This window comes from Macrobrachium rosenbergii, chromosome 28, assembly GCF_040412425.1.
Source record: "Macrobrachium rosenbergii isolate ZJJX-2024 chromosome 28, ASM4041242v1, whole genome shotgun sequence".
Lineage (NCBI taxonomy): Eukaryota > Metazoa > Arthropoda > Malacostraca > Decapoda > Palaemonidae > Macrobrachium > Macrobrachium rosenbergii.
This window is the reverse complement of record NC_089768.1, coordinates 17,785,078-17,797,887: the sequence shown is the minus strand read 5'-3', so window position 1 is coordinate 17,797,887 and position 12,810 is coordinate 17,785,078. Positions and strand designations below refer to the sequence as shown.

At 41.1% G+C, this 12,810-nt stretch overlaps 1 protein-coding gene across 1 annotated transcript in view; it reads left to right on the top strand.

The window, feature by feature from the left end:
- The first annotated feature begins 1,328 nt into the window (after nucleotides 1-1,328).
- The window catches only part of LOC136854093 (G protein pathway suppressor 2), a 64,750-nt gene continuing 53,268 nt past the window's right edge, over nucleotides 1,329-12,810 (top strand). Inside the window, 1 exon segment of the mRNA XM_067130252.1 lies at nucleotides 1,329-1,468. The gene's annotated coding sequence lies outside the window, so the exon portion shown is untranslated.

Here is a 12,810-nt window from a genome sequence, read left to right as displayed (position 1 = left end):
TAGGACAGTTACTATTTGATGACGGCTTCAACAAAGGAGAGCTAATTTTGTAAAAGAACTATCTTTTTAAAAGAACAAAGTTAAACTTGCAGCACTGATTTTATTTTCAATGTCATTCGAGTTTTACATTTTACACTGGCACTACAGACTGCATATTAGGGCTGGTCATCATTATATATTGATCATCGATACAGTCGGGAGATCAGACGATGGCCACACTTTCAATGACCGTTGTCTGTGTTGGTCTTGGCTCTTCGGAAGAAGAAAGTGGCCAGGCCAGGGAGTTACGATGTTGCGGGGAATTAAGAGCACCCTTTGGCCCCTCTTGTTGTAGGTCTGGATTTTGTTAATTTCTCGGAAGGATAAAGAAATATTAAAGAACTGATAATGTCCCTCTCACGAGTTTGAGAGCTGGAATAAGGAAGGGCTAACTAAGCTTTTCCACCAGATTATATTACTTCCTATTTCTAATTTTTGATGGAAGAATCACTCGTTTCTTTAGTTACAATGTCAAACCCTTGACCTGAGAAGTTTAACAACTGAAGGTGCAAAATAAGATAAGAAATGCTTGTGACGAAAGGAGAATGGAAACAAAGAACTGAAGCATTAGCATGACAAAGAAGCAACAAAAAATGACAACGGAAAGTAAGAATTCGACAAAAAGAAAGAATAAAATCCCCTTGAAATCTTGCAAGAGCTTATAATGACAGGAGGGTGAACAGTACAAATTAGGATGTGTTAGTGGTCACTGAATTTTGTAGCAAAGGTTCATTATTTGCAGCATTCTGTATTTCTTCTATTCTAATTTAAGGTTAGGTGAAATATTTCCTTTTGTACCATTTTTTCTTTATTTTGCCCACTCGGACTTGTAAACAGACTCTCTTTTTTTTTAGGTTTTTATTCTCGTTTTTGCTACCCTGTCATTGATTTGATTAGTCCAATCAACAGCAGTATAGTGTAAAATCAAGTATTCCATCATAATATAAACGTCACTGTAAATGATCCTTGTATAAATACGTTTGTTTACGTTTTGGTTCTCTTTGGTTTTGGTCGATGTTCCGTAACTATTGTGACAGCAGTAAATGTGCTCAATTTCTTTAGTGGGCGGAGTAGAGATTATGAATGAAAAGGAAAGCTGCTTACATCATTTACAAAACAGTAAGGGCGACAAATTCTAATAAGTATTTATTTTGCCGATTTTATTAATTTCTTTAGCATTCCAAAAAACCTTCACAAAAATATATCATGTAAAACGCTCCCAACAGCGCGAAGTCGCCGGTTCAATCGACTGCAGAGAACGAGACTTTGTTTTGTTTTTGGTCTGTGCCCGTCAGTGTTGTCAACTAAAGCCAATGCGAAAAGCAAAGATACTATCGACCTTCCAGACTTAAATAATAACTTCAACACATCATCATCGTCACTCCTCAGTTGCCATTGGGCTTTACTTTTATCAGACAGCTGTTATTGTGTAAATATAATTCAATTTTCGTTGTTGCTCCACTACCCTAGTCTAGGCTCCTTAGGAGACTTCGTGAATCGGTAAACCCCGAAAGGCCTGGGCCCAATATGTGAAGCTAGTATGAAATGTGGCCATTCAAGGTCTCCTATGCATTTTCTTGATCCCAAATTTTCGTCAGAATTATAGATAAGAGCTGCAGCAGACTGTAAACTAATCCACCATAGGCTCCTGATGAAACTTATTGATGCAGGGTAGTCAAGCTTACGGTAGGCAGTAGGCCTGTGCAGGCTATCCTACAGAATGTAACAGGGTCATAGATTATTTTTTACGTGCTTATAATATCCAGGGTATTTCTAAGTAGCATATTAACTTGACATGGGCTGTATGGAATGGTTCAGCAAGTATGAGAGACATTAGGGAGCTATAGGTTATGTTCAAGAAGGGATTGGCTGAGGTAATCTGTTATAAAAGGAAGCATACTAACATAACATACCCTACCTAACCTAACCAAGTAGGCCGTGTTACTTAGCCAGGGGGCAGAGGTGAAGGAAACAACACTTTTTACCAAAAGTTCCCCTATAACACTGCACATGCGATAGCAAAAACATAGTAAATTCTGATGTTAATTACAGTCGATCAACAAAAAATAACAATAAATTCTTGTAAATTCTGATGTTAATTACAGTCGATCAACAAAAAATAACAATAAATTCTTGATAAGCAACCAAAATAGTATAGAAAAAGTCAGTTTACAAGGTAACACCCGATGCACAGCTAATACTTAGTTCTACCATATTTGGTTTGGCATAGACTTAGCCTAGGTTATTTGCTTGACCATTTGACTACTGCAGCATGGTTTCCACCAGTTGAACTTAATGTTTAAAGCTTTTTCCTTATGTTTTTGTTTGTGTTGATGATATTTTCTGTCGCTGGCTTATGTTTTTTCGTTCATCTCCAAAGGGCTGGTTCTAAACGCAGCCCCCATTTTTCACGTACACCGATAGCATAGTTACTGAACCAGAGGGGCACAGTAGTGGTCTGCAGTTTTACCCATTAGGCTATTTCCCGGTGCAAACAATTTAGCTAATAGCCTGACATATGACACAGACTGTGTGTGTCGTTGGTCACAGTTGTTTCCTAAACCTTTGGGCAATTAGGCAAAGCTAGGTCATTCTAATGGGCAAAATAGAGGCATTTGGAATTTCTTTTTATAGGCTATCTTTGCTTGCAGTAATCTAAACTAACCTAAAAATAACATGAATGCAGAGTTCATCCATTTTTATTGATAAAATGCAGAAAAATGTAAGAGCAAAATGAAGCAAAAAAAAAAAAATTGTTGAGATAGGCTATACCCTATCCTAGAGCAAAATGGACATAATGGGTTAAATACTGTGGTGCTTTAATTCTAATGGCATTTATCCTGTACCAGATTTTTATCAGAGATGGTCGAATGATGGTCATTTGGGCAATTTTTGCATGGGGAGTGCAGGAGACAGGTGAATGATAAGCTGGGTATTTTCCAATAAAACTATAAAGGCTTGCATGGTTTTGTATGCTAAGTCCTTTGTTATTTTTTAATGTTTTTCAAAAATTTTGAAGTGGCAACAATCGAAGGTGATGGGAGCTTTAAGCATATGTTATTTTAATGTGCTTATGGAAGCATTTTGTTTTTCTGTTACATGCAGTTACCTACTGTTGTCAGCCAATTAGAGCTTCATAAAACCTTAAGCTAGGCTAAAATACCAAGAAGTTTTCGACCTATTTTGTTTTTCCTATTACTTAATAATTACCTACCATTTTTAACCAGTTAAAATTTTATACATTATTAAGCTAAAGTACAATATTAGTTTTTTAACTGATTATGTTGGGATTGATGCATTTCCTACCGTTTTGATTTGTGCACTGCACTTGTTTTTGTTCCCCCCCACCCAATAACCTGTTTACCAGTAGGGTTGCCCATAATTGCTGGATATATAAGAAAAGGGGGGGACACAAAAAAGTTGTTGTTTGCATGTATAATAGTGTTTAGAAATTTGTAAGAACAAGAACACCTGTCAGAATGTATGGTTCCTAACCCAGCCTATCCTAGGCTGCTATGTCCTACCTGCCTGGAACTTTGCCAACCACCATCTCCCTCAATCACGTGTGTTGACTAGATGTGAATAATGAGTGGTATCCATGCCACTAGATTTAATTTGTCTTGTCTGTCAGATTTGTTTATAATGTACCCATAAAATTGTAGTTTTGTAATTTTTCATCATATTCTGTTTAAACAAAGTGCATTTAAAAATATGTTTTGTCTTAATTTATGTTGTAGGTTTTTGCTAAATTTTTAGTTATATATGACTTTTACTCATTTAATTTTTATTTTTATATAAGTGGCTTACCAAGCAATTACATAGCTATTAGCTTCCTACCACGGCAGATCAAGAATTCAAATTTCACAGTGGCACCCCCATCACTAGTGTAGGTGACAGGGTCTTGCCCACTATCAGGACTGACAGGTACAGCTGAGCAGGTAACTTCAGTTTGTTTTCTGCCAGCTCCCGAACAACATCAGTGGTTTTTGGGGGCAATACCTGTCATCATTTGTTGGATTTTTGTTCTAGTATTGGTGACATATTCGAATTTTGTGTGGTCTTTTTCCGATTAGTTTTTTGTTAGCTTTGGTTAACATAATTCCTAATTAAGATGTCAGATTCTAGTTGTTCTAGTGTCCGGTACTGTACCGAGGGTTGCAAGACTAGATTAGTCAAAGTGACATATGATTCTCATACTAAGTGCATAAAATGTAGGGGGCAGGATTGTAATAGGGAAGTTACATTTCCTGAATGCCAGGACTGGTTTGAACATCAGTGGAAAGTTTTTAAATCTCATTCTGATAAACTTGATAGGGATAAAAAGAGGAAGGCAGCTCTTAGAGCCAAAAATAGAACTAGCGTAGAGGCTACTCCTTTGCCTTCAGTGGTTGAGGGTAGCGCTAATTCTTCACCTCTTATCCCTTCTTTTTCTCCCATCCTGAGCCCTTCTTCTGTCTTACTGCAAACTCTTTTGCCAAGTTTCCATGCTTCTGATCTCAACACCATTGTCAGTCTTGAATCTAGGTTTGATAAGAAGTTTGAGTTCCTGGCTAATACAATCATGGAACTAGGTTTATCTTTTAAAGCTTTTGTGGACAAAGCTTTGAGTGTACCCAGTGCAAGTGCAGTGCAGAGTGAGAGTGTTGACTTCCAAGGAGGTGGCTGTCCATCTTACCAGTGCTCCTAGAGGAAGGTCCCTGTCTCACTCCCCCACACTGGGGAGAAGACATACCAGAGGTCGAAAGGAAGCTGGTAGGGTTTGCCCACGGGCAGTGGCCCTCTCCGTTGAGCCTGTTGCCCAGTCGCGGCTGCAACAGAGCGCCACTGGAAAGGCATCTCTCTTAGTGCACATCGCCAGTCTTCTGTTTCTGAGGATTCTTCGTCTGGTGGAAGGCTTCGCAGTCCTCGGTCCTCTGCCTCTCATCCTTTGAAGAGGTATTCTGCTACTGTGGAGAGCTCTCTGCCTACTATCAAGGGGCTTGAGGTCAGCATGAGTCCACAACCCTCCTGCAGCTTCGCTGATCCGTCTCCTGCTTCGTCAGTGCGACATCGTCAATTGGCCTGGGACAGTCCAGAGTCTCTCAGATCCAGAGAACATCCCGTCTTGTCGCTGAAGTGCTCTCATTGTAAGCGCTTGTTGCCTCAGCCTAAGAGCTCTCGTATTCTTGAGCGCCTATTTTCTCCTGAGCGCTTGGCACCAACTGCGCCGACTGAGACTTCCACGCCATCTTCTTTGGTGCCAACTTCCCTCGCTCGGCGCCAACTATGGACTGCTCTATGCCTCCTCTTAGGTGCCCGGCGTCATGGTCTCCTCATCCACATACATTAGCACAAGACGCCTTTAGCCCCAATTGGTGTTCTTGAAGAAGAAGACGGCTATCAGGAATGAGGAAACCAACTTGTCTCCTACCTCATCTGAGGAGGAAGATGCTGACCATGATTCGGCCCCTTCTTTGGCTTATTCGAGCATCCTCAGGTTCCTGTTAGAGAACTTCCCTGACTTTTTCATGCCTGCTCCTCCGGATTCTCCTGCGTCAACCTTTTTGATGAGAAAGCAAGCTAGTGACTCTTGCCCTTCCAAGTTAGTCCTCTCCTCTTCATCGAATAGAGCCATGAAAGAGGTCGACGAGTGGTTGGCTTCTAAGAAGGACTCAGTCAAGGCTATGTTCGCCTTCCCCACTTCAAAGCTTATCAAGAGAAGGTACTGTTTTTATACTACCTGTGCTTTCGCCTCCGCTAAAATTATGTTCTCCTCTCCAGAGTTGGATCATCTGGTTTGCAATGCCTTCAAGGTTCTGGAGATTTTTAGCTTCCTTGATTGGACAGTGGGAGCACTGGCAAGGAAGATTGAGAACTGTCCTGTCTTGGCAGAGGACTTTGCCTCAGATTGGTTAAATGTTCTTTAGTGTGCAGACAAGGCAGTTAGAGATGGCTCAACAGAGCTGGCTTCTTTGTATGTGATGGGTTTATCGAAGAAGCGGGAGCTGTGGTGTTCCTTTGCTACCAAAGGAGCTACCACGATTCTGAAGTTGGCCCTTATGTTTGTTTCGCTCGACAAGTCATACCTCTTCCCTCAAGACTCTGTGAAAGAGGCTCTGCCTGCACTGCAGAAGAAATTGATGCATGATTTGCTGCACAATCCACGAAGCGCCCCAAGGTAGCTTCTGCAGTTGTTACGAAGCCCTTCTCTCCTCTGCAACCCCAGCCCTTCCAAGGAGGACGAGCCAGATCCCAGTCGAGACCACGTTCCAGCCTTCATCCCCCCATCAAAATCCTTCAAGAAATTGTCTTCCAGACTGCCACCAGCAAGCGAGAATTGTCCTTCGTGCCCCAGTAGGTGCCAGGCTACACCGCTTTTGGAAGGAATGGGGTTGCAGAGGTGCAGAACCTTGGGTAGTGCAGGTTTTGAAGACAGGCTACTCCATTCCTTTCAAACAGAAGCCACTGCTTTCCAAGTCACTGATCACCTTGACGGCTTACTTGGCAGGGTCTGAGAAGCTTTCAGCTCTTGCCCAAGAAGTAGAATCTCTCCTTTGCAAAGGAACATTGGAGGAGGTAGTAGACCAGTCATTGGAAGGGTTCTACAACAGACTTTTCGTAGCCCCATGCCTTCAGGTGGCTGGAGACCCGTTTTGGATGTCAGCGCCCTGAATTTGTTTGTAGTAAAGACAAAGTTTCAAATGGAAACGAACCATTCTGTCATGTCCTCGCTCCATCAGGGTGACTGGATGGTCACCCTGGACAAGCAGGATGCCTATTTTCATGCCCCCATCCATCCAGACTCGAGAAAGTTCCAGAGGCTCGTCTTTCGGGGCAGGGTTCTCCAGTTTCAGGTGCTATGCTTCAGCCTGGCCACAGCCCCACGTCTTTACTCAAATTCTGGCTCTCCTCGGCAAGTGGCTTCATTTTCTCAGGATCAATATATCCCTCTACCTGGCCGACTGGCTTCTCTGCTCTTCATCAGAGGATCAGTGCACATGAAGGACTTGTAAGTGACCCTTTGCCTCATGCAGGAGTTAGGCATTCTGATCAATTTCCAGAAGTCCCAGGATGATTCTGACTCAGATGATTCTGACTCGGATTATTCTCTTTTTGGGGATAACTCTGGACTCTCAAGCTTTTTGGGCTTTTCTGCCCCAAGAGGGTTGAGTCATGTCTCCTGACAGTTCAAGAGTTTCTCAGAGTCTCAACCTGCTCAGCTCTTTGTTGGATGACCCTTCTCAGAACTCGGGCCTCATTGGAATCTTTTGTGAAGTTTGGCAGGCTTCACATGAGACCCCTGCAATTCTTCCTGAAGGCAAATTGGTGCAGGAAGACTCAGTCAGACTCTGTCGTCTTCTCGGTCATGTCAGAGATCAAGGAGGGTCTTCGATGGTGGTTATCAGAGGAGAAACTTCAGGAAGGGATCTCTCTCTTCTCTGTGAACCCCAGTCTAGAATTCTTTTCCGACGCCTCAGACGTAGGTTGGGGAGGTCTGTTGGGAACTCAGGTTTCTGGGACGTGGACATTGGACCAGAAGTCGCTACACATCAGTATCAGAGAATTAAAAGCCATTCACCTGGGCCTTCAAGCATTTTCTCTGCTGATCTCAGGGAAAATAGTAGCGATCTACTCAGACAACACCACAGCACAGTCCTATGTTTACAAACGGGGGCACTCCCCAGCGAATAGCTAAAATCTGTGAATACTTAAAACCCCCTCTAAAAACACTTAGAACTGCCTATTTTGATAGTTTAGACACAGAAAAAACCCTCAAAAAATGCTTACACCTGAGTATTTTATTAGTTTTATCACGAAAAGAGTGCATTTAGTTATGAAAATATTAAAATACAGTAATTAGTGAATATCTCTCAGTGAAAAATACTGAGAATGGGCGAATTTTCTGCTAATAATAGGTAGATACGTTCCACAGAGAAATCCGCCAATATGTGAGTCCACGAATGGTGAGAACGTGAATACAGGGGGGTTTACTGTACTCCCGACAGGGTGGACCTTAGATTCCAAAGTCTGCAACTATCTATGGAGGTTTTGGGGCAAGCCCTCCATAGATCTCTTCACAATGTCGAGGAACAACCACCTTCCTCTCTTTTGCTCCTCAGTCCCGGACCCTCTAGCGTGTGACGGATGCCAAGCTTTTAGACTGGACAGGCCTTGACATTTATGCCTTCCCTCCATTCGGGTTGATTTTAGAGGGGCTGAACAAGCTTAGGTCTCATCTAAATGTCTCGATGACTCTCATTGCTCCATTCTGGCCAAGGAAAGAATGGTTTCCAGACCTGTTGAGACTGCTTGTGAATTTTCCAAGGCTGCTGCCACAAAAACAGTTGCTGCTCAAACAACCCCATTTTCTCAGGTATCATCAAGGATTGTCCACTCTGGCCCTGACAAGATTCAGACTGTTAGGAGCTGCAGAAGGTATTGGTAGATGTCGCAGAGCTTCTTCTAGTAGGCTCTACCGGCCCAAGTGGACAGTGTTCAGAAGATGGTGTGGACAGAATAACGTCTCTTCTTCTGAAACCTTTGTGAGCCAGATAGCGTACTTTTTGCTCTTCTTGAGGACCTCTAGGAGATTGTCACCCTTTATGATTAAGGGCTACAGAGCTATGCTTAGCACAGAGGCCTAAACCTGTCTACGAATCAGGATATTAGGGATCTCAAGTCTTTTGAGGCTTCTAAGTTAGAGAATCCCAGTACAGTCTCTTGGAACTTGGACGTCATTTTAAAGTGGTCTTCGGGTTCCTCTTTTGAACCTCTTCGGGCCAGAAGAAGAGGGGAGACTTCTTTGCCCTGTGAGGGCCTTGCGGTACTACCTCCGCAGGACTGAGAGGATCAGGGGGTCCTTCGAACAACCTCTGGTGTTCCATAAGGAACCTTTCTTGCCCTCTTTCTAAGAATGCTATCTGTTTTTTCCTGTGGAGTCTGATCTTGGAAGCGCACTCTTCAGGTTCAAGAGGACGTCTTTCCGATCCTGAACATTAAAGCACATGAGGTCGAGCCATCGCCACTTCTCTTGTTTTTCAACACAATATGTCCTTGTCTTCGATTCTTCAGTCTACATTTTGAAGGTCGATATCAGTTTTTGCTTTGCATTACCTTAAAGATGTTAAAGCAGTGCTTGAAATTGTATAAAAATGACATTTTTATGATAAAGTTTTTCATACAGTAAACCTCCAGTATTTGTGGGGGATGCGTACCACACCCCCTGCGAATAGCTAAAATCCACGAATACTTGAAACCCCTCTAAAATCACTTAGAGTTACTGTACCTATTTTGATAGTTCAAACACAAAAAAACCCTAAAAATGCTTATAACTGAGTATTTTAATAGTTTTATCACAAAAAGTGCATTTAGTCATGAAAATTATATGAAAATACAGTAATTAGTGAATATTTCTCAGTGAAAAACCCCGCGAATGGGCAAATTTTCCATGAATAATGTGCATATATGTTCCGTACAGAAATCTGCAAGTCATGAGAACGCGAATACGGGGGGTTTACTGTACAGTATACTTACCAAGCAATTATGTAATCGGAGCCCTCCTTCCACAGATGGACATCAAGGCTCAAACAGATTGAAGTTACCTGCTGAGTTGTACCTGTCAGTCCCGATAGTGGGCGGGACCCTGCCACCTACACTACTGATGGTGGTGCCACCGTGAAATTTGAATTTTTGGTCTGCTGTGGTAGGAAACTAGTAGCTATGTAATTGGTTGGTAAGTATATATAAAACTTCATTTTATCAAAAAAATATAATTTTTTAATATCTTCATAAACTAATGATAAAAACTAATACTACTTCACCACTTATTTATGCATGTAATTATCTGTTAGAATAAGAATAAATATGACAATTACTTCCAGTTGCAACACAAGCAAACAGACACTGAAAGCACACCTCTCTTCCCAATCTCTACTCTATTTTTAAGCCACCTGTGTCAATACAGTCTCCAAAGTTGCTGAAGGTCAAATCCTGAATGCTTAAACCCCTCTAAAAAAACTTATTTTTAAGCCACTGTATAACCTGGAGATGGAATTCTAAAGGATTGTTAGCTAATAGTCAATATACATATAGGAAGTCACGGGGCAATTGGGTACCTGCAATGCTCTTTTAAACTTTACTTCCTATTTGCAAGAGAACCTTGATAAAGGTTTTGAGGGCAGAATAATTCAAATAGATTTTAGTGCTGCTTCCAATTTAGTAAACCATAAGGCACTTATTTATAAACTTCAGAACCTTGGAGTGGGTGGGTATGTTTTAGGATTACTTCAAGATATCCTTATGGGTAGGTAGCAGCTAGTTGCTGTGGACAGGATCTTCAGTGAACTAAGACCTCTTGTGTCTGGAGTTCCACAGGGTAGTGTTCTTGGTCCACTGTGGAACAGCCTCCCAGAGGATGTCGTGCAATTGGAACTTCAGAAGTTCAAGCAAAGATGCAATGCATTGCTATCCTAATACTACTTGCCTTGCATTTTAATACATTTTTATCTTTTATTAATTTATTTTTCTTTTTTGATAAAGTGGGATCTCTTCTTTATATATTTCCCTTTACCTCCTCTTACTTCTTCCTAATGAACATCATATACTTTGGAAGCTTGAACTTTAAGTCAGTGGCCTCTGTGGCCTTGTTCCATATGCTTAAGTCTCATCTTCTGAATAATGATAATAATAATAATACTAAACCTTTTACCCAGTCAGGTAAATGAAATATAATGAAAGAATTATGTCATGATTTGCCAGTTAGTGAATAGTGAACATGAAAGGAAATCCTTTACCAATCATATCCTTGATATGTGTTCTCTATAAAGAAATACGTTTATGGATTCTGCAGCAGGATTCACAGGCATCTGTAATCCTATAACATTAAATATCATTAATGATATTATTTTTGTATGTTGAGACAAGTACAGGCAGTCCCTGGTTTACAACGGGGGTTCTGTTTCTACGCCATGTCGCAAGCCGAAAATCGTCGTAAACCGAAAAATCTTCGAAAATCGTCAAAAATCTTAAGAAAACCTTTCTTTTAATGCTGATTTTTTTATCAAAAAACCTCCAAATTTTTATTATTCTGCCATTTTGGAGCCATATTTCTTCTGGCAGATTGGCGTACAACGCGTCGTAACCCTGGAACATGTGTTGTAAACCGGGAAATAATTTCTGATGAATATATTTCAAAAGCGTCATAACCTAGGAACGTCGTAAGCCAGACCCGTCGTAACCCAGGGACTGCCTGTACAGTACTTGTGATGCTCTTTCATTGGGTTTTTTCCATCAAATGGAGATGGTTGATAGCTACAGTATATTTGTTCTGCACATGGATGGATGGGTAACACACACTATTGGGCTTAGCCTACTTGCCTAGCAGCTAGACAGAAAGTCATGCTCTTTTTATTTATGTAGTTTGGGGTAAACTTGCAGACTTACATGAGAATTACCTTTACAGGCAGTCCTGGTTTACGACGGGTTCCGTTCCTACGCCACGTCATAAGCCGAAACTTCGTCGAAAATCGTGAGAAAACCTTAATTTTAATCCTTTGAGTGTCTTGAAAATGATGTAACATGCATTTTTTTTAGTTTTTCATCAGAAACACCTCCAAATTTTTATTACTCTGCCGTTTTGGAGCCATATTTCTTCTGTCGGAGCAGCGTCGTAACCCTGGAACATGCGTCGTAAACTGGGAAATAATTTTGAATGAATATATTTGAAAAACTTTGTAAGCTGAACCCATCGTAACCCGGGGACTTCTGTATAATACTTTAAGCTTATCAGTTAGGTTTAGCCTAGTGAGATTAATGCATTCCTGAGAACACATTTTAGCCTAGGTTTGGCCTTATGGGGAAAAAGAGCAAACCCTTGGCTAGAGAAGCTAAGGTTAGGCTACCTAGTTTAGGTTAGAGTCATTAGGCCAGGCTAAGCTAGGTATCACTAAGGGTATCATACAACATTTGCCTAATACAGTACAGTATTGTGTTTCAGAACACCAAGCATAGCCTATCTTAGTATAGGCTATACCTTTCCAGCTACTTTGAGAATTTTGTGTTTTTCACTGTCATTGTTCAGAAAACCACTTGCTTTGTGTTTTACCATGTCTTGCTTCTTGTACAATATAGAGAAACCACAGTAAGAATTATTTTTGGGGCGGCGGAGGGAAATTCAAGGCAAGTGATAAGGCTAGCAGCAGAGTTGTAAAACACTCATCAAGGCATAATCTCTTGCCAAGCCAACTTGGGACATGCATAGTGAGAGTGAATGGAATGACCTAAGCAAAAATTATTATGAAAACCATGCTAGTATTTGTGGGAAAGCAGGTGCCTTAGCCAGCCTCATTTTCAGTCACCACACACTATTGCAACTGACTTTTGGTACTACTTGGATTCCATTGTAGTCAGTAATTAGAGGGACATCTCTAAATGAACAGCATATAATAAGTCTATCAGCTACATTTTGCAGTTACATCTTTTGCAGTGAGATTGAGGCAAGCATCTCCTTGAAAGCTACAGGTACTGTAGATTATCTAAATTCAGGTTGACATTACCATCATTATGAAACTTCAGTTTTTTAAAGTGAAGTGGAGACCCCCCCTTCTCACATGTACATCACTTATCCTGTAACCAGAATCAAGATACATTATCTCGGAGACATGCAACTCCAAGATAATAAAGGCAGGAGGACACATTACCAGCTTTATGGATCTTCAGTTTCTTGAAGTAGTTAATGATTTGAGAATTCTTTTTGTCTTTAAAAAACATGGATAATTGTACCTGTCTGATCTT